The 22,250-nt window shown below is 45.4% G+C and overlaps 1 protein-coding gene across 3 annotated transcripts in view; it reads left to right on the forward strand.

Annotated features, from left to right (window-relative positions):
- Positions 1-22,250, forward strand: part of NNMT (nicotinamide N-methyltransferase) — a 49,394-nt gene that overhangs the window by 2,368 nt on the left and 24,776 nt on the right. For all 3 annotated transcript variants that reach the window (XM_032167458.2, XM_058446672.1, XM_058446673.1), the window contains exon 2: positions 6,382-6,556. The gene's annotated coding sequence lies outside the window, so the exon portion shown is untranslated. The remainder of the gene's footprint in view (positions 1-6,381; positions 6,557-22,250) is intronic.

Here is a 22,250-nt window from a genome sequence, read left to right on the forward strand (position 1 = left end):
TGGGTCTCCCATATCATGCGTTCGTGCCTGCCTTCAGGAGACAGGGCCCATCTTTAATCCCTGCCACTGACAAGCCTGATAAAGTGAGACCCAGAGTGACGTGGGCTTCCTGTTTCTAATGCATTATGTGTCCATCCTCCTATTAAAGTCAGCTCCTCCTCTTGGGCTCTGGATCATATCCTCTCAGTCTTTCCAAGCTCTTTGCTCCTGTGCTTGTCTTCTCTTTGCTACATCCATTTCCCCCTCTCTTCCTAATTATTCACATCAGCATAGAATACCTCCCAGTTTAGCAAACCTTTCCTTGAGCACACATCCCCCTTTAGCTTCCACCCATATTTCTCTCTTCCTTGGAAGAGCAAAATTCTAGAGAGCTGTCTGCAGACACTGTCTTCCTTCCTTTTTCTTACAACAGTCTCCAATTTGAGTTTTATCTCTGTTATTCCTTTAAAATTGTCTTTTCAAGTTCACTAGTGGTTCCACCATGCAAAATGCAATGGCTTCTTTGCTGATCTGGAAATATAGGATTAACAAACTCAGTTTCTTCCTGCCACCCTCTCACAACATAGTCACACACAGCTTCTGATACCTAATGTAGGGGGCTTCTCCCCACACACCAAGCAAGCACTCCTCCAGTAGCTGACACCAGCTGGGTGCCCTCTAACTCAATTCAATTCCAACACTACCTACCTGGAGATAGCATCAGATCCCACAGGTTAAGGGTTCAGTCCCACAAAAGCACCTCCCACTTCCAATGCCAATCGCAAGCTCCAGGTTGTTTGACCTGTGCTTCTGATGACCGGCTATATATCAGGGTTCCCACAACCTCCTCGCTGGGTTTGATTAATTTGCTAGAGTGGTTCACTGAACTCAGGGAAACATCTACATTTACCTATTTACTATAAAAGATATTACAAAGGATACAGTTGAAGAGATGCATAGGGTGAGGTATGGGAAGGGGCTTGGCACTTCCATGCCATCCCTGGGTGTGCCAGTCTCCAGGAACTTCCAGGGATGCGGTGGTCTGGAAGCTCTCTGAACCCTGTCCTTTTGGGGTTTTATGGAAGCTTCATTATATAGGCATGATTGATTAAGTTACTGGCCACTGGAAATCAACTCAACCTTCAGCCCCTCTCCCCTCCCTGGATGTTGCGGGGTGGGGGTGAAAATCCCAACCCTCTAATCCTGCCTTGGTCTTTCCAGCAACCAGCTCCCATCCTGAAGCTGCCTATGGGCTGCCAACCCCCCAGTAAACTCATTCGCATATGAAAAGGCACTTTTTAACATAAAACCACTTTGAAGATTTCAAGGATTTTAGGAGTTGTGCGCCAAGAGACAGGGACGAAGACCAAATATATATTTCACAATATCACAGCTGGCTTTATCTTCCTTGATCTCCCAACAGCTTTCTATATAACTGACTTGCTCCTTTTGGAAACACTTCTGGTTTCCCTTCCGTCACTGGCTGCTGCTTCTCAGTCTCGTTGGCTCACCCCATCATCTTCTTCTGCTGGAGCTCTGGATATTAGATAGTCTCTGAAAGGTTCCTTGATGCTTTTACTTTGTCTAGCTACATTCTCCCCCATCCTGATGTCTCATCTATTTCTGTTGCTTTTAGGGTGTACCTCTGGGAGATTATTCCTTAACTGTTCCCCTGGCCACTTTTGAAGTGAGTCCTGGGATTGAGTCTGCCTTGGGACAGTGTGGCTTTCAGGACCAGCCCAATTCCTGCTCGTGCAAGTCTGGGAGACTGAGTGTGGTTTTAAGCTTTGAGAGTCAAAGACATTATCAGGCCAGGTTCATGGACTTTTGGCAATTCAATTTCTCCGAAAATAGCCTTTGGCTGTATTTGCTTCCAATCGATTTCTTACACCAGTAACCCATTAACCACGATTAAAGTTCTTTCCTCGACTTAGTTGTCCAATCTGTTATTATTATTATTATTTTTCTTCTGCACCTCCAAGTCTCCTTGTCAACTTGCTGGTGGTTACCTTGGGGCCATCTGAGAGTTAGCTTGGGTGAGAAAAGCGACACCTTTAATCTGATGTTTGTCACAGTACTGAGTCTCTTTGGAAGAGAATTTTTAATAGTGAGCCTTTAATCCTTGAAGACTTTTCCAGTTTCATTCCTGTAATTTAGGGTCCAGAAGCAGTTAGCTTTCCTATATCCAAGAAAACCCAAATTTTTGGATTCCTCCTACTTACATTCATTTCTTCTTGGGAAATTGTCAGTTATTACCTGAACACATCTCTTCATAGTAATATCTTGCTACAAACACTGAGGAGCAATCAACACGTACTAATATTATGTCCCCCCACCCCAACCTCACTGTTTCCCTTAGAGCTGTAGGCTTACTATATACTTGGCTTAGTCTACCTTTTAAGTTGTTGCACTCAAGAGTTTTCCTAAATGTTTTATTCATGCCTATCACAGGGCTCTTTCTAACTAGCTATCTTGCTCTTCTGGCTGCCAGCAAAGGCTCTAAATAAACCTGCCACTGTCTACCTTTCTGACCATCTTCTTCCACTCTTTTCCCACCTCTATACCCAGCCTCACTGTGATTCATTTGTTTCCAGAACAGGACAGGCCTTTGCATGTGCTGTTCCCACTGCCAAGAGCTCCTTGCCCACCCCAACCCCTAATCCCACTCCATATCTTTGCATGGCTACCTCCTTCACATATAATTTGGGTCTCAGCTCAAATATTGCCTCTCAGTGGGGCAATTCATCTGCTGTGTGTCCCCCAGAAGTTTATGGGTTGGAAACTTAATTCCTCTGCCCTCATGAATGGATTAATATTATCATGGGAGTAGGTTTCTTACCTTGATAGTGACTTTGTTAGAAAAACAAACCCTCTCTGGCTTGCTTGCTCTGTCTTGCCATGCAATTCTTTCACCATGTGATGACAGCATAAAGGCCCACACCAGATGCTGGCGTCATGCCCTTGGACTTCCTAGCCTCCAAAATCATGAGCTGAATAAACTTTTATTCCTTGAAAAATGATATTTAGTTATAACAAGAGAAAATAGACTAAGAAACCATCCCCTCTAAAGTTTGTTTTCAGCTGGGCACGGTGGCTCACACCTGTAATCCCAGAACTTTGGGAGTCCAAGGTAGGGAAATCACCTGAGGTCAGGAGTTCGAGACCAGCCTGGCCAACATGGTGAAACCCCATCTCTACTAAAAACACAAAAATTAGCTGGGCATGGTGGTGCATACCTGTAATCCCACCTACTCAGGAGGCTGAGGCAAAAGAATCGCTTGAACCCAGGTGGCAGAGGTTGCAGTTCGCCAAGATCATGCCACTGCACTCCAGCCTGGGTGACAGAGTGAGACTCCATCTCAAATAAATAAATAAAAATAAAGTTTGTTTTTCCTAGCATTTACCACTGCTTGATATGATCTTCTTTATTTATTTACTTGTCACGGTTCATGTCCTAGTCTCCTGCATGTGGACCCTGTGAGAGCCAGGGCCTTGTCTGCCACCATATCCTTGGTGTTATGAACTGTGCTTGTCACACAATTGTTATGACTAGAAATACCGATACCTACATAATACTCATTGTATGCCAGATGCTGTTGTAGTTCTTTGTTAAAAATATTTTAATATTTTTAATGAATTACGTATATTTCAAATATACATAAAAATAGAATAATATAATGAACCTCACATAATGCCCATCACCCAGATTCAACATCGTCCAGATTTTGCCACACTTGCTTCATCTATTCTTCTGTCTTTTGTTCCTTTTCTGTCTTTCATTTCTTTTTCCTGTCTTTTGTTTCTGCTGAAATATTTTAAAGAAAATTCCAGACATCATGTTGTTTCACCACAACATACTCCAATTCATGCATTTTTCAAAATGAATTTTTCTCATTTAACCTCAGTGCCATTTATATCTTCCCAAAATTGGAAAGGTTGCTCCGTATCCTCACTCAGTCTGTGTTCAGATTTTCCTGATTGCTTCAAAAATAACTTTTTAAAGTTGATTCATTTGAATTAAGAGCCAAGTCATACCCACTTACTGCATCGATTCGTTATTTCTCCTAAGTTTCATTTTCCCCATGCTGTTAACTTGTTGTGGAAAGGGGCGATTATTATTAACTATTCGGTTATGAGGTGATGAGGGCCTGAAATGGGGCTGGGTAGTAGGAGTAAAAGGAGGACATGATCTGAAGAGACCTTATGGAGCAGAGTCATCTGGTTAACCCAGCTTTAGGCCAGTGGAGTGGCGACATCGCTGACCTTTCTGAGACACTTGGGAGCGACAAGATCAACAGTGGCCTTGTTTCCTCTTACAGGGTCCCTAGTGTGACAACTGAAGGGAACCTCGCAGATGAGCTAATTGTACCTGTTGTTTTAGTCCCTTTTCCAGCCTCTCCCAGCTAGGCAGAACATCTGTACAGTCCTCCCACTTGTTCACAAAGTTCCCTCTTTATCTTGCATGCTCTGGAGCTTGTTAGGAGAGGGTCAGCCTCCATACATGGGACTTACCATGGTTACCAAGCCAGCCGTGCGACCAAGCTTATGATTGCTTAAAAATATACTGAAACAGACCGGGCGCGGTGGCTCACGCCTGTAATCCCAGCACTTTGGGAAGCCGAGGTGGGTGGATCACGAGGTCAGGAGATCGAGACCATCCTGGCTAACAGGGTGAAACCCTGCCTCTACTAAAATACAAAAAATTAGCCAGGCGTGGTGGCGGGCGCCTGTAGTCCCAGCTACTCGGGAGGCTGAGGCAGGAGAATGGCGTGAACCTGGGAGGCAGAGCGTGCAGTGAGCCGAGATCGCGCCACTGCACTCCACCCTGGGCGACAGGGCGAGACTCCATCTCAAAAAAAAAAAAAAAAAAATACTGAAACAGCTGGTTCCCTGCCTTAGAGCTCCTGAATCAGAATTTGTGGGCATGCTACCTGGGAATCTGAAAGCAGCTGTGTCATAGGTTTTGTCCGGTTTTGTCCAGTTTTGTAGCTGTTTATGGTGAAAGGCAATTCCAGTAATTGTTACTCTGTCATGGCCAGAAGAAAAATTTCTGTTTTAATTTTTAAATTTGAATTAGTTCATTTAATCGTTTCACCAACTCTAAGAGGTAGATTATTATCCTTGTGTTTTCACACATTAAAAAAAAAAAAAGCTGGGGCCAAACAAGACTAAATAACTTGTCCGTGGACACATTTTGTAAGTGCTAGAGCCAGATTTTGAATCTAGGCAGTTTAGCTCCAGACTCTGTGCTCTTATACATCAACCTATTATCTTACATAATACCTGCTTAATTAATGCATTTTGGATAAATGCAGTGAAGGCTTTCTCTTCTATCTTTCTTACCCATTTAAGTTCTGTTCTCCTTGCCAGAAAAGCCTCAACCTTACCTTAATCCAATGTCTTCTCTTCTGCACCAAGACATCTCAGCACACTGCAGCAAATCCAACTTCTGGGCAGACTGAGTTCCTGTCAAGTTATCTGGGCTCTCAACAATCCCTAATAATTCTGTATTTCCCTAGTTTTTGCCTTCTGTTTTCCATAGAGTTCTTGTCTGAATCTCAGACACCTGCACCTCCCTATTCATTATTTTCAGGAGAAACATCATTTTCAGCTCAGTTTTCTACTCATCCCTTATAAATTTGACTCATATTGGCATCTGTCCTTGCCTTTTCTCCACTGTCAAAATATTTAGTGTTTCTCTATCAGAGGTTCATCCACTTTTAGCTACTGCCCTGTCTTTCTTCCCTTTCACAGCCAAGCTTTCAGAGGTGTTGTTTGCATTTTCTGTCTGCACTTCCTCACCACCCTCTCACCTCCAGCTCACTCCATCACTACAATCTGGCTTCTGTACTCATCACTTTATTCGTTTACTAGTGTCGGCTTTTATCTTTATTAATTTTGTCATTGCATGTTATTTAAATGTACTTGTTATTCTTTTTTTTTAACTTCTTGGTTTAGATGCTTAATTCATGTATTAATCATCTTCTGTTATTAATATAAGTAAATAAGGTCATAGAGTTTCCTCTCGTTAGTGTCCTATAGATTCTTATGTGTAGAGTTTAAAAAATTCTAGATAATTTTCAATTTTTTTGGTTTCTTCTTTGGTCCAAAAATGTTTAAGAAAAAAATTTAAAATTTCCGGGTGGTAGAGTCTTTTGGTTTTGTAATGAATATTTATTTTGTTGCAATTTGATCAGAGAATATTTTGTATTATTTCTACCTTTTGAGAATTTAAACAATTTCTTTGAGGCTTTTTATGTAGTCAGTTTTTGTGAATATTCCGTGGGTACCTTGAAAAGAAGGTATATTTTCTATTTTTAGATTAGAGCATTCAATATGTGAATTAACTAGATTTGAATTATTAATTACATTTTAATATCTTCTATATTCTCATTTACTTAGGAACATGTGAGCAGAGGAAACCTGTGCCGTTTCCCTGGGCATAGCCTAGAAAGTGTCAAGACCCCAGACTCATCTCTATTCTCAATGTGGTGCTGGAGCAGAAGCAATGCTTTGATGGTTGTTTCACAGCCCAGAGTGTCGTAAGCAGAGGGAGAGTGATTTCCCTTACTCCCAGGTGAGTGTATGAGTTTGCTAGTGTTGCCATAAAAAAAGACCACAGACTGGGCGGCTTCAACAGCAGAAATTTATTTTCTCACTGTTCTGGAGGCTGGAAGTCCAAGATAAAGGTGCCAGCAGGGTTAGTTTCTGGTGAGGTCTCTCTCCTTGGCTTGCAGATGGCCACCTTCTCACTCTGTCCTCCTATGGCCTTTTCTCTCTGTGTGTTTCCCTCTTCTGATAAGGATAGCAATCCTACTGGATTAGGGCCCTATTCTATGACCTCATGTAATCTTAGTTACCTTTTTGTTTAGTTCTTTTTTTTTGATCTCGCTTTGTTGCCCAGGCTGGAGTGCAGTGGCACGATCTCAGCTCACTGCACCTTTGCCTCTCAGGTTCAAGCAATTCTCCTGTCTCAGCCTCCCGAGTAGCTGGGATCACAAGCATGCACCACCACACCCTGCTAATTTTTGTATTTTTTTTAGTAGAGACAGGGTTTCACCATGTTGGCCAGGCTGGTCTTTAACTCCTAACCTCAAGTGATCCACCTGCCTCGGCCTTCCAAAGTGCCGAGATTACAGGCGTGAACCACTGTGCTCGGCTCCTAATTACCTTTGTAAAGGCTCTATCTCCAAATACGGTAGTCATATTGGGGCCAAGGGATTCAACATATGAATTTTGGGAGTGGGCAGGGAGGCAGGCACAATTCAGTCCATTAAAGTAGAGAATGGGAATAGAAGAGAGAGGGAAATTTGTTTTAAAAGGGAGAAAGACATTGAGATTGTGTAAAGGGGATGTTGCAAACTTTTAAAATCTGTGATCTCAGACCAAAGTATACAATATAATCTCAGTAGGTGCCACTAGTAGGGAAACATGTTAGCTCTCGTGCCTGGCACTAAGTACCACCCACCCTAACCCCAGTGATGGGAGCCTCTAAATGACTGAGATTTAATGTCTACTACCCACTTGAATGGGGACTTGAAGAAGAAATTCAGTGCAGTTATACAGCAGGTGCTTTTTGCACACTTATCCCCACCACATCTGTGGCTCCAGCTCAGGTCTCTCTGTGAGTTTTTGAGCTGCATCTGGGTTAGATTCAATTTTTTAGCCTCAAGCCAAACATGCTCCAAATGAAACTCCTCATTTCTCATCATGTCATCCTCTTCACCCTCATCTAAACCTGTTCTTCTTCCTGTGTCCCCTAGTTTACGAATTATCAGCATCGACTCAGTGGTCTGGGACAGAAACCAGGGTGTCGTGTTCGGGAGCTGAAAACACTAAAGACTAAAACCCAATGAAGACACCTTCATCCTAGTATCTCACAGCTCCTGTGGGTTCACAGGAGATTTTGTTTAAAAATTAATTAGGTATGCTACTTAAAAACCCACTGTAGAAGAGAGTGCAGTACAGTGGAGCAGAAGAGACGGGAAACCCTAAGCTGCTGAAAAGCGTGGGGGCTGGTTGAGGGGGGCATCTGTGCAGAGAAGGAACTGGAAGGAGGGAGAAGTGGTAGTGACAGAGGTGAATACCTGGGAGAGGAAGGTTCAGGAAACTTCCTTCATTGTTCAATTCTTCACCTAAATGTCTAGAGGTGGAGCTGGGCTTGAGGGGATGGTTACTGAATCTGAACTCCAACAAGAAGGGCCCAGGGGATCAGAAGGTTTGCTCCTTCCTGGACAAACTCCCTGCCCTCCATGACTCTTCAGGAATCCACAGCACCTGACATCTTTTGGGTGGATTGTGAGCCCATAGCCCGCCTGGACTACTTCAAATCCAGCCGGAATCTTTTGGGAAATGGATTCCTCCATTTCCTGTGGAAGGACTACGATGACATGATTAAGTCAGATGCTGATCTCCTTCGACCTTGTGGGAGGTCTGTGGGTGCTCAGGGTAGCTGTGAAAACTTTAAATCAGGTGCAGCTCTACTTCAACCCTGAGGCAGGGTTAGAGAGGGAGGTGGGCGAGAGCCACCAGGTAACTGACAGACACTTTGGACCTTCAGTGTGTGGACCTGCCCTATGGGAAAATTTTAGTTCCACTTGATACATGGTCCATGGTGGGAGACCCTCAAAGTCTCTGAGGTTTCTGAGGTTGAGATTTCCTGCCCCCATATAGTCTAAGAGCTGTATCTTTGATGGTCCTGAGTGAAGCTGCGAAGGCATCGGAAAGTAGGAAGCCTCTCTCCACCTGCAGGGTGGCCTTGACTGCTCTGCCCCGTCACCACTGTGGCTCATGAAAACATCATTGTGGATGGCTTCCAGATTTGCTCCTAGGGAAACAATAGTACTAGCCAGGTTAGACCACTGAAATCAAATAATGGGTATCTTTTCATGATTAACAGGAGAAAAAAATAACATAACCCACTAGATAGACTTTTCCCACTTACAATTTTTCTGCCATAAACTTTTCTTAAACCTCTGATGCCTGCCTCAACCTATCTGCCACTGTACCCTACGGATAAAACAAATGAGCAGGGAGCAAATGAAGAGTAGCAGCAGAACCCAGGAGTGAATGAGCATGCTAAGTTCAATAGCCTGTGTTTCTGTGTTTTCCTGGATCTGCATGTACGTGCCTCTGATTTTATATTGCCTATGGACCTGACTACTGTAGTGTGGTATGTTTCCTGCTGGCAAAACTGTTCATAATTTGTGTATTAGAATTAAAGAGATGACTAGTTCCTGTCGTTCTACAAAAACGACCAAGATTTCCAGGTGCTCTGCCATCTGAAGACATTTAAAGACCAGTTACAGCTCAGGGATAAGAGGGTGAAAGCTTCCAGCTTAGGCAGATGGCGAGAGGTGCTTCTTGCTGAACAAGAGGTTAGAGGCTGGGCCAGAGGAGGAATTATAACAGATTCAGCTCATCTTCTCTCCTCACTGCCTTGTTCATTTTGGAAGCCCCTTGCCAGAGTCCAAATGATATTGATATTTTGTGTCGACTCAGTCTCTCCCTAGCTGGAGAGAAGGCAAGATAGGAATAAGAGACCAAGAGTTCTGTGTGCAGACCCTATATTCTCATTTTAGTCCCCATGCTGCCGAGTAAGATTCTTAGAACACAGTTGATGCTTAATAAATGTTTAAGGCTGGGCGCGGTGGCTCATGCCTGTAATCCCAGCACTTTGGGAGGCCGAGGTGGGTGGATCACCTGAGGTCAGGAGCTCGAGTCCAGCCTGGCCAACATGGTGAAAACCCGTCTCTACTAAAAATACAAAAACTAGCCAGGTATGGTGGCACGTGCCTGTAATCCCAGCTACTTGGGAGGCTGAAGCAGGAGAATCACTTGAGCTCATGAGTCAGAGGTTGCAGTGAGCTGAGATTGCTCCATTGCCCTCCAGCCTGGGCAACGGAGTGAGACTTCATCTCAAAAAAAAAAAAAAAAAAAGTTTGAGACCATGTTACAGATGGTCTCAGCGGGGCCATACAGCATTTCAGTGAAGAACACTCGGAATAGGAAAGCCAGTGTCCTCATGAATGTGACCAGGTATCTCTGAACAGTTAATTTGCAGTGGTCGATTGGCGGTTGAAGTGACAAACCTGGTTCTCTGCTAGTTGCTGCCCCACCCCTCAGTGCCTTACTGCTCCTAACACTCCCCTCCTACCCAAACCATCCCTGCTCAGTGCTGGGGACTGTGCTCAGTGGTGCCTAAGGCTGTTAGTGCAGATAAAATTCCAAATCTTAGAGTTTGCATTCCCAAGTGGTTGACTATACCCCAAACAAGCATGTCTCTCTAAGAAGTTTAGAGAAAGTAGAACCTTTTGGGAAAGGTGGACCTCAGAGCCATGCTTAGGTACTGATGATTTAGAAATATTCTTGTTCTAAAACAGGTGGGCTGATAGGAAAGTGACTAATTGGCATTGGCCCTGAGACCACCATTATCAGCTCCTCTCTGCCTGTGAGTCTGTCTAGGAGACCATTGCCTCCAACTACATGGGCAAGAATGGCCTGGAGGTGAACAGGTAGCAGAGACAGAGGCTGCAGTCATTTGACTGGTCTCCAGTGGTAAAATACGTATGTGAGCTTGAAGGGATTAGGCAAGGAGTTCGGTGTTTGTTTTTGCACCCTGAGGATGCCAGAGCTTCACATGACTCTCTGAATCAAGAATTTTCTGTGGGGCTCATGTAGAAATGGCAAGAAAGATGGAGACTAAGAAAGAAGGACGTCAGTGGAATTGCAGGAAGAAGAAAAGAAGAATGAGTTCTATAAAGCCCGAAGGAGGGAACTGAAATAGATGGTTAGACAAGCCTGGAGCCAGAAAGAAACTGTCCCAGATGCCAAGATCTGAGCCCAAGCGTATGCATAACAGACAGGATGACAGTCAGCTGGCTTTTTTTTTTTTTTTTTTTTTGAGATGGAGTCTTGCTCTGTCGCCCAGGCTGGAGTGCAGTGGCGCAATCTCGGCTCACTGCAAGCTCCGCCTCCCGGGTTCACGCCATTCTCCTGCCTCAGCCTCTCCGAGTAGCTGGGACTACAGGCGCCTGCCACCACGCCCGGCTAATTTTTTGTATTTTTAGTAGAGACGGGGTTTCACCGTGGTCTCGATCTCCTGACCTCGTGATCCGCCCGCCTCGGCCTCCCAAAGTGCTGGGATTACAAGCGTGAGCCACCGCGCCCGGCCTAGTCAGCTGGCTTTTGATGGCAGACAACCATTCTGACTGGTCAGTGTTCCTGTTGTTCCAATTGTAACCTCCAGACTTTTGACCCCAAACCTGTGGAACCTTTCTGTGGGTCTCCTGAGGTGACCTTTCACTGCTGGGAACATAGAAACACAGAGACGGCCATCGCTGGGTTTGTTGGGAATGGAATTAAGACCAATCTAACTTTGAGGCAGAATAGAATTTACTTACCTTGTGAAATTTCACGCACCAGGAAAGTCCGCCATAGCATCTTCACTCCCAAAATACCCCACACCCTATTTAAGTAAGAAGGTTGAAGTTGTTCATTAGGTCCTTCTTCCTTTTGCTTAAGACAATAACATTTGTAATATACTATTGAAGAGCTGTAAAGAGTAACCCTTTAAGTGCTAGTCCTTATTCTTGCCTCAGTATGAATGAGCCTCATAGCCTATAATAGGTATTTAAGAAGAGAATGTGACAACTGAGTGGAATGTGTAGCCAGGAGACACTGGGAGGGAAAGATGATGGAGGTACTGGATGTCCTCAACAATATCTACCAAGCTCACTTTGTATTAATAGTTTTGCCCTGCTGGTTCCAGGCAGACTTTCCATTTCCCTTTGCACTTGCCTGACTTGTTTTAAGTCATGGACCAGGCAGAGAAAGAACTGGATGATTGTCAGAAGCACATTGCAGAGAGAGAGCCGGCAAGTGGAAAGAGCACTGACTGCAGGGTTGGCGGGCCCTAGGCTTGCCCGTGCCAATAGCTGATGTCATGACTGCGTCTCCAGGACGCAGTGTCTTCATCTGTAAAAGGAGTGACCTGATTCTGACATTCTGAGATTCCATGAGTGTGTGTATGGGTTGGGGTTAGGGTTATGGTTAGGTTTTGTGTTAGAATATTCTGATATCTTGCGAGTGTGTGTATGGGTTAGGATATTCTGATATCTTACGAGTGTATAGGGGTTATGGTTAGGGTTAGGGTTAGAATATTCTGATATCCTGTGAGTTGTGTATATGTTAGGGTTGGGTTACAGTTAAGATCAGGGTTAGAATATTCTGTTATCCTGCAAGTGTGTGTATGAGATGCAGAAAATGACCAGGAGTGATCTATATGTCCCATGAGGTAAGCTTGACCCAGCTGGCCGCTCTTTCCACTTCCTTCTTTCCAGAGAGAAGTGGGCTGAAAAGGAGGAGTGTTTAAGGAAAGCTACTCAAATGTGCTTACATGTGACATTTGGAAAGAATGGCCTCTGAAACTTGCAGTCCTGCCCCTGGCCGACTGCCTCCTTTTCTCCCTGTGGTTTCAGGCTGCCCCCACCCCCCACCACCCACCCTGGGTACCTGCCAAGACACCTTGTGCCAACTGGGGACCCTGCTTCAACCCAGGGACCGTATGCCACAAGCAGAGGATTTGAGACCAGCTTCTACATGGCGGGGGACAGGAGGTTCTCCACACTGCCCCTAGAGAGGAATTTCTGCAGGAGCCCCTGCAGGAGACAGGCTTGGATTTTGAGAAGTTGGAGAAGGCTCAGCAGGCAGCTGAGAGCCACTTCCGTGACTGCCCAGTTGACCCAGGGATGTTCTCTGTGGCCCGGTGAAGGGACTGATGCAGCAGACTTGGTAGGAGCTGGGAGGGCACAGGGGCAGGATTTCTGGCTGCCATCCTGCTACCTCATTTGCTTTCCTCTCCATTTAGTCTGTTTTATTTAGAACCCTTACCAGCAAATGCTTTTAGAGTCTTATTATACATGATTGCCAGGTAAATAGGAATGTTGATCTCAAACAGAGAGGTTTATAATATGCTCCACTCATGGCCCAGGGAGGAGGAGAAAGAATTGGACCAGAGAAATAAAGCTGTGCTGCTTCTTGTTTCAAGGGCTCTGCAGGGTTGCATAGAGAGAAGAGGGGAGAGCCCCCTATGATCTCCTAGTTTAGGCCATTTGTCACCACACAACTTCTGAGCCCATTCAGCATCTCCATCCTCACCCCTGTGAATATTGCAGCCCTACCCCATGAAATGAGAAGAACACGGGTTTCTGCATCGGGAGACATGGCTTTTCCTCTTTGGCTCTCTGGCTTACTTGCTCTGTGACCTTTGGTGGGTCACTAACATCTCAGAGCCTCAGTTTTCTCATCTCTGAAATGGAAATAATTGCCAGGTGCGGTGGCTCATGCCTGTCATCTCAACACTTTGAGAGGCTGAGGCGGGTGGATCACCTGAGATCAAGAGTTCAAGACCAGTCTGGTCAACATGGTGAAACCCCATCTCTACAAAATATACAAAAATTAGCTGGCATTGGTGCTCATGCCTGTAATCCCAGCTACTCGGGAGGCTGAGGCAGGAGAATCTCTTGAACCCGGGAGGTGGAGGTTGCAGTGAGCCGAGATCGTGCCACTGCACTCCAGCCTGGGTGACATAGCAAGACTCTGTCTCAAAAAGTAAATAAATAAATAAAAGGAAAAAAAAGAAAGAAAGAATTGGAAATAATAATACCTATCCCCAGGGTTATCGTAAGACCCCAAAGATATAATAGGAATGCACTTAGTAAATAATTATGTGTGTGATGTGGTATGTAAGAGTTTTGGCTGACTTTATATATATGCATGAAATGAGCGGTTCTAAAGAGAGCTGGATAAGCTGTCTTCTTTCTGGATCCAACACAAATGATCTAACCCGGTCTGAGGCAGAGAGGAGGCACTTGGCAAAAGACTTTTTGAAGGAAGTAGCAGCACATTGGTGAGATGTAAAGGATATTTAAGGGTAAGCCATGTGAAGGAATGGGGTTGAGGGGTGAAGAGCAGGAATTCCCACATGCTGAGACCTGGAGGAGAAATAACATACTATTTTAGGTGAACTTCAAGAAAAGTGAAGGAACCTTAAATGTAATTGTGGCACTATCCCTAGAGGGCACTACTAAGGCTGTGGTAGAACAGGACAGTGCTCCAAGCCAGCAGAGAGGACCAGAGGTAACTGTTGATAGGCATGGGAGGCGGGCAGGTAAGTGATCGATTCATTCAACAAATATTTGTGGAGTACTCTGTAAAGCTCAGTGCTAAGCTCAGCATCAGAACCTTTGCCCAGGGCTGGTCCTCACACTAAACATAGTTGCAACACATAAGCCCTTGACCACATTCTGCCTCATGTGCCTACTCTGCCTCTTTTCTCTCCGTTAGTGCTGACATTGGTAGTTTTTACCTTATCCTTTACCCATTACTAAAAGAAGAAATATATTGGCTACTATGTTAGTCCATTTTGCAATGCTGTAAAGGAATACCTGAGACTGGGTAAATTTATAAAGAAAAGAGCTTTATTTGGCTCATGGTTCTGCAGGCTGTACAAGCATGATGTTAACATCTGCTCAGCTTCTGTTGAGGCCTCAGGAAGCTTACAATCATGGCGGAAGACAAGGGAGGAGCAGACGTGTCACACGGCGAGAGAGGGAGCAAGAGACAGAGGAGGAGGTGCCAGCCTTCTTTAAATGATCTGCTGTCTTGTGAAAGAGCTCACTCATTACTACAAGGATGGCACTAAGCCATTCATGAGGGATTTGCCCCCACGACTCAAACACCTACTACCAGGTCCCACCTCCCACATTAAAGATTACATTTCAACATGAGATTTAGAGGGGACAAATATCCAAACTATATCAGCTATATCAAGAACACTCACTTTGTACTTAGGTATAAAGGTTGTGGCACTGTCCCCAGAAGGCACTACTAATGTTCTGGGCACCTGGTGTGATAGAACAGGCCAGTGCTCCAAGCAGGCAGAGAGTACCAGAGGTGACTGTTGGTAGGGGTGGGAGGTGGACCTAATCCTCATACGTGTGTGCGTGTGAGTGTGTGTATTATGTATGCATATGTGAGTGTGTGCACATGTATGTGTGTGGTGATTCAGGTAGTGGATGGTGGCTAGATCTGTCAGTGGTGCCAGCACATGGGTAATGGATGAGGTTGTATCCCAGGTGCTGGGGTCAGATCAGAAGTTGGATACCAGGAGAAGCTTGCAGCAGATGGGACCAAGACTGAGTGTTAACTCCATCCAAGGGGAGCTCCAAGTGTACACAGGAGTGTGTAGCCAGAAAGCTGCTATGGGATGGGAAGGCATAAGGCAAAGAACAAGGCAGCCAGGTACATGTGCAGGGTTTCTAGGGCAGGTGCCCTAGGCAGGACTGGGTTGCCTGGTGCTCCCCTTGCTGCATAAAGTAGGATGGACCTGCTTGGGCCACGGATGAGGGTGTGTGTCCTGGGATAGGTTCTTCTAAGGACCTGGTGTTAGTTACATGAACATTCACACTGGGAAACTATTGGCTCCTTTGATCCTCAAGTCACCATATACATGTGGGCCCAGTGTGAGTAGGTATTGCTATTGGCCTCATGGGAGAGAGGGTGATACCGACATGTGCAAGGCGTGGCTAGTGACAGTGAAGAGCTTACAGTTCACTGAATTTATTAAAAAACACACAGCTTGCTTTTATTAAGTCCCCACTGAGTAGGCATGGGACTCTACTACAAGGCAGAATTTGCTAATTCTAATACAAGGGGATGATGGGAAGCACAGAAAAGGAAGGGATTAGTTCCTGCTGGGGAACAGGAGAAGACTTCATGGAGGAAGCTGCAGCGAAGATGAGTCTTAAAGGAGGGTGACGGTTGGAAAGGCATTCCTGCTAGAGGAAACAACACTGCTAAAAGCATGGTGCTGGGGTCAGATCAGGAGTACAGGGAGTGACTGGGGTGGGTGGTCCATTCTTGGGGACAAGGCAGGTCATCCTGCTGAATGTGTGTCTCTGCAATGTGCCCTTTGGGAAAAGGAGGAACAAGGACAGCAGAATGGCTGCAGGCACCAGACCGAGACGTGTTTTTGAGTTATTTCCCTTGTTTTTCACTCTGGGCACAAGAGGGCAGCCGAGTCTTGAGCTTGGCGGGCTGCAGGGCCAGTGGAGTGGGAGGGCTTTTCCCTCCTTTGCATGTCCACGGCCTGCTCATTTGCCTGCAGCCTGCACTCCTGTTCTCCCAGATCCTGACCGCTGAATGGGGGAACCAGGAAGAGGAGGGCCGCAGCCAGCACAGAGTGCCCTGATCTCCACCCGGCCATGTATTCTACATGTTGCCTGGCCTCCACCACAGAAGCTGAGGCCCAGGAAAGCCAACCCCGACCTGCTGGCCCAGGGTGCCACTAGGGACGTAGGCTAGCCCATATGCTGCCTGGATGACAGACCAAGGGAGAGGCACAGCAGCCGGCCCCTGGAGGAGAATTCTTCCAGCCTCTCTCTGCTATGGTAAAAACCTCCTTAAAGCCCATGAAGCTGGGGCAGTAGGGCCAATTGCAGCAGATGGGGCACAATTAGCTCACTAGATCCGTTCCATGGCTATTAAGGCCAATCCGTGCGTTAGGGCCCATGCAAGTGGGAGGAATACAAAGATGAATGGGATTCAGGCTCTTCCAAAAAGCTTACTTTCTAGTGGACAAATGGCCATTGCAGCATCAGGTGGCAAGTTTAGTGAGAGAGAGATGTTCAGGGCACTGGGAAGTATAGAAGAGGTCCATTAACCTAGCCCTGCGGGTGTGGTGGAGGGAGGTCAATGAAGCCTTCCTGGAATTCATGCCTAAGCTGAGTATTAAAGATAAAAGAATTTAGACAAGCAAAGGGAGGGAGGGCTTTTCAGGCAAAGGGTCAGAGAGTGTGAGCAAGAAATCAAAGTCAAGACACAACATGAGAGGGATTAGAAGTTCCAGTGTGTTTGAGAAAGTTCCAGTTTGGCACTGTTTACTGTTGCAACCATTTTAATAGATACATGCTCCTTCAGCTGGCTCTCGTCTCCCTCTTCAGCCAGCTGAAAGGGCTTCTTGAACAGGTTTGCACATTTCCACAGGGGCTTTGGAGAGCTGAGTTTTTCTAGGCTAGGGACTACAGGATTAGGAGAAATTGGATGCTGAAAAAGAGAATTAGAGGCAGGGAAATTAGCTTTCTGGCAGGCCTTTTTTTCTGGGGGAATGTCTTCTTCGCTGTGCCCGAACAAGTGACTTGTCTGCAAACTGGAGACTGATGAGGAAATTGACCAAGGAAGGTAAAGTGACTAAAGACTTCTGTGCCTGATACAAAGTACACTCAAGAAGAATCCAGAGGTTAAGATCGTAAACCCCAGCCTGGGCAACGTAGTGCGATCTCCACTCTACTAGAAATTAAAAACGCCAGGCATGGTGGCATGCACCTGAAGTCCCAGCTACTCAGGAGCCTGAGGTGGGAGGATCACTTGAGCCCGGGAGGTCGAGGCTGCGATGAGTTGTGATTGCACCACTGCACTCCAGCCTGGGCCACAGAGTGAGACCCTTCTCAACAAACGAACAAACAAATCCCCCCAAATTGTAAACAAATACAAAAACAATAAAAAAATTAGATTCCTGCTTGATAATTAGATTCCTGCTAAAGTGATCAGGCAGACAGATGGGAAGAAATATTTACAGTGAATAAAACCAACAGGGGACAGATATGTTCTAGAATATACAAGGAACTACTGCAAATCAACAATAGGAAAAAGTCTAAAGACAAAAAGGAGCAAGAATATGATCAGGAAATATATAGAAGAGGAAACTCCAAAAGCTAGCAAGCATTTTGTGACACAGATTGTCTAACTCCTCCCCAGTTTGCATGTCCTTTTTTCAGCACACATCTAGGCTGTATTTCGCAGCCCCCTTGCCTCAGGCCATGTGATGGAGTTCTGACCCAAAGAATATGAACAGATTAATGTATGGCAATACTTAGGCTGTGTCCTCAAAACCCTCATGTTCCAATCTCCTCCAAGAGCTCTCTCCCCTCCTCTGCGGGCTGGATGCAGAGAATCCAATGGAAGGCTCTGGGGCCCTAGAGCCACGCAATGGAAGAAGTCTGAGTGCCCAAAGGACCACTGGGGGAGTACCCTTCCCTTGCCCCCCACCATGGTCTGTGATGTGAACACAAACATTTATTTTGTTAAGCCACTGAGGTTTGAGGTCTGTTACATCACTTAGCTTATCTCACTGATAGTGATATGCATGTTTAGAAGTGCTCAAACTCATCAGAGAAAGTGTACAACTTCACTTATTCTCATTAGACTAGCAAAAATTAGTATAGCAGATCATTCTAAAAATTGATGGTAGGGATGGGAGGGGGTGTGGTGATACAGGAGACCTCATGCACTGCTGATGGGGGTGTAGACTGGTATAGCCTTGCTGGGGGCAATCTGGTGGTTCTTACTCAAATACGTGGATACCTTAGGATTCGCCAGTTCTACTCCTGGGAATGCACCCCATAGGAATTCTCACACAGGTCTCTGTACGAAGGAGACATGGATGTCTCTGGAATAATTGTGTTGGGGAGTTGGAAACAATCTGGGTATCCGCTCCTGGGGGTGTGGATAAACAAATGAGGGGTGCAAATCATGAAGAACTCTGCAGTGGCATGAAGCTGTGGGTCACATACACACGTAATGTGATAGGGCTTTAATGCATAGTGAAAATGATGCAAATACAAATATATGCGTACACAACAGCAGCACACATTGTACCAAAATGCACATAAAGAATAGACATCAAACACCTTGGGATGGTTGTCTATGAAAGGGAAATGAGAGTGGAAAATACAAGAGGAGGAAGAAAATATAACCATATGAGTGAATTTCCTTCCACTGTACAGATTCTCGGTTCATTCCGAAAGCGTTTTGACAAGAGATTGAAGACTGACAATCACAGCTGTTTCACTTCCGAGGCTTAGTTGTCTTTACAGAATCTTATTTCCGTGAGGTTATTACGTCTATCCTCAATTTTTAAAAAAGCTCGTATTCTGCCTTTGCTCCTTTTTTTTTCAATTTAATAAGCATTTTCTTTTAACCACCTGACCTCGTGCTTTTTGAAAAACTAAACAAAACAATAGAGGAAGAAGAGAATTAGAAGATCCAATCTTAGTCCTAACATCTTTTACCCTGAACATAAAACGATTTGCTTTTTACAGAGGTAACAAATGGAGAAGAGTGAACTCCATTATCTTGATATTTGTATAGCATTAGTAGTGATAGGACAGATGTCCTAAATAGGTATCGTACCATTACAGTAATTAGTAGGAAGCAAAGAAAAATCAATGGAACAGAGCAGATAGCCCTAAATCAGGTCTCAGTTAAGTTTTGTAAGTAAGCATGTGACAAAGGAGCAACAAGCCGAGGAGGAAAGGAAACAAAGCGAAATAGTGCAAATAGCACAGAAGCCACTCAGGTTTTCAGCTTTTGCCAGCAGGCTATTGGGGAGGCTCCACCCTGATTTCCAGCCTCCCTGTGCCAGGCAGATGTGGATCTCCAGCAAGCTGGCCACCTGCCGCAGCAACGCTGCTGGTACCTGGCTCTGCCAAAGGCCCTATCACCCTGGATGCCATCTGCCTGCAGTTTACAAACTGTATAGCAGGGGTGGGTTGGGGCTGGACACCTTGTGGCTGGACTATGGAAACTGGTCCTGGCCGAGGCTCAGGAATCGCTTTCCTTTCCAAGTAGTCCTCATCCGCCTTCACCCCGACATGGTTTTTTGTTTGTTTGTTTGTTTGAGATGGAGTCTTGCCCAGGCTGGAGTGCAGTGGTGCTATCTTGGCTCACTGCAACCTCCGCCTCCCGGGTTCAAGCAATTCTCCTGCCTCAGCCTCCCAAGTAGCTGGGACTATAGGCACGTGCCACCACGCCCGACTAAGTTTTGTATTTTTAGTAGAGACGGGGTTTCACCGTGTTAGCCAGGATGGTCTTGATCTTCTGACCTTGCGATCTGCCCACCTTGGCCTCCCAAAATGCTGAGATTACAGGCGTGAGCCACCGCGCCCGGCCGTCTTTTTTTTTTTTTTTTTGAGCAGATTATCACTCTGTCACCCAGGCTGGGGTGCAGTGGTGTAGTCTCTGCTAACTGCAACCTCCACCTTCTGGGTTCAAGTGATTCTCCTGCCTCAGCCTCCCAAGTAGCTGGGATTACAGGTACATACCACCATGCCTAGCTAATTTTTGTATTTTTAGTAGAGACAGAGTTTCATCATGTTGGCCAGGCTGGTCTCGAACTCCTGATCCACCCGCCTTGACCTCCAAAAGTGCTGGGATTACAAGTGTGAGCGACCGTGCCTGGCCCCAACATGTCTTTTCTTCCATCATGCTTCTTCTTCCTTTAGCCAAGAAGCTTGCCACCTTACACCCTTCCTCTCTCTCCCTCCTTGGCATCCCTCTCAATGCTTTCTGTAACCTGAGCAATGGATTTAGAAGCCAGTGAAAATATTTGAGACGCTTGAATATTGATAACCAGATAGTTAGATAACTAGAGTTTCTGGCTGAATCAGTGTCTTTGTGGCTATGGATTTTCAACCCAAAGCTCTACAAGAGGGCACACTGTGAGAACCAGGCAGAAGGCAGCCCTCTGCGTACATACAGTGACGCCCTTATGGTCTGCAGCCTCATTTTTACCCCCACAGGTAGCCACAACTTAAGAGTGACAAAAGAGAGAAGCCAACAGGTTGTGGACTCCAAGAAAGGGTTCCCTACCTCCTTGCACTTAAGGCTTATATTAATCACCCCTGGACTCACCATACGTATCCACTAAAATCTAGAGCAGGCCCTGCGAGAGCACATCAAATTTGATGGGTTATAGTTTTGGTGATAATTCTGTTTATTTGTTGTTAATTACCAAGCACACGAAAGGCTCCCAAATTACTGATGCCTCTTACTCCTGGAGGTGCTTAATTTGGCTCTGCCTTGGAATTCTTTCCTGGGGACTCACGCCTGCCACAAGGTATGGTTTGAGCAGAGAAAGAGGAAGAGGCTCAGTAGTTGCTTCTCTGCAACATATGTAAATACCCCACCCACAACTGCAGCAGGAAGAGGTGAAGGGAGCAGGCTCCTAATTGCTGTGGCGTACCCAGGGGTACATTTCTTTCTTGGAGATAAGCAGAAGGCAAGGAGTGTCAAATGAGAGATCACTGCCTACAGAAGTCTGTGTCATCGCTGAAGCATCCTGGGGCCCTCTGATCTACAGTAAGCCTTGATGTCATCTGAGGCACAGAAGGACTTCTTCCAGCATTGGAAAGAAAAGCTTGGAGGGAAAGCTTCAGCTGCAGTTTCTGTAACGTTCTCCTCCATCCTTGCCCCATTTTTGTGAGATCGTTGTTTATCCTTTAGTACCATGGAGTGGTTTAGCCCCACTGGGTAAAAGTGAGTGAAAAAGAAGCACTAGGTCCTGCCTCAGAGAGGAAACTTGGGAAGATCAATATTATCAAGTAGACTTGATCTCTAAATTTGTGCTTGTTTCGAGGGACTCTGCGTCTGGATATGCAGGATGTTTTTTAAATTGTGAGACGCATCTACAGAAAAGTTCATGGAACATTTACATAGAGCATAAAGGTTAATATAAAATGCAGGAGCACTGGTTAGCACCGCAGGATCTTTGAAGCCCCCTCTTCCCCCTGTGTTCTGTAACCTGGGCACAACTTCATCCTCCCCAGTCACCCACAGGCAACCACTATCCTGACATCTAATGTAATTATCTCATTGTTTTTCTTTAGTTTTCCCACCCATTTATGCATCACTAAATAATAAAATTTCCTTCTGTTTGTTTTGGAATTTTGGACTTTATAGATGGAATAAAAAGGAGGTCTTCCTTGGGACTTTCTTCTTTCACCCTCCATCATTTGGAGAATCATCCATGCTGATGCTTGTAGCTGTGATTGGTTCATTTTCATTGCTGTACACTCCAATTTATTCTACCATTGTTGGACTTTTAGGTTGTTTCTAGTTGGGGGCAGTTCCAAACAATGCTGCTAAGAACATTCATGTTTATGTGCCAGATTCTTCTGTGGATGTGTACCTGGACTGTAATTCCTGGGCATAGGGTACGCAGCAACTCAACTCTACCAGTCAGTGCCAGAACATTTTTCATAATGCTGTACCAAGTTACATGCCTGCTAGAAATGCACAAGGACATCTATTGGTCAAGGCCTTTGGTGCTGGTCAGATGTGATTTTTGCCAGTTTGATGGCTGTGTAATTGTATCTCATTGTGGTTTAATTTGCATTCCACTGGTGAGATTAAGGATCTTTTCCTAGGTTTAT

This window comes from Hylobates moloch, unplaced genomic scaffold, assembly GCF_009828535.3.
Source record: "Hylobates moloch isolate HMO894 unplaced genomic scaffold, HMol_V3 SCAFFOLD_11, whole genome shotgun sequence".
Lineage (NCBI taxonomy): Eukaryota > Metazoa > Chordata > Mammalia > Primates > Hylobatidae > Hylobates > Hylobates moloch.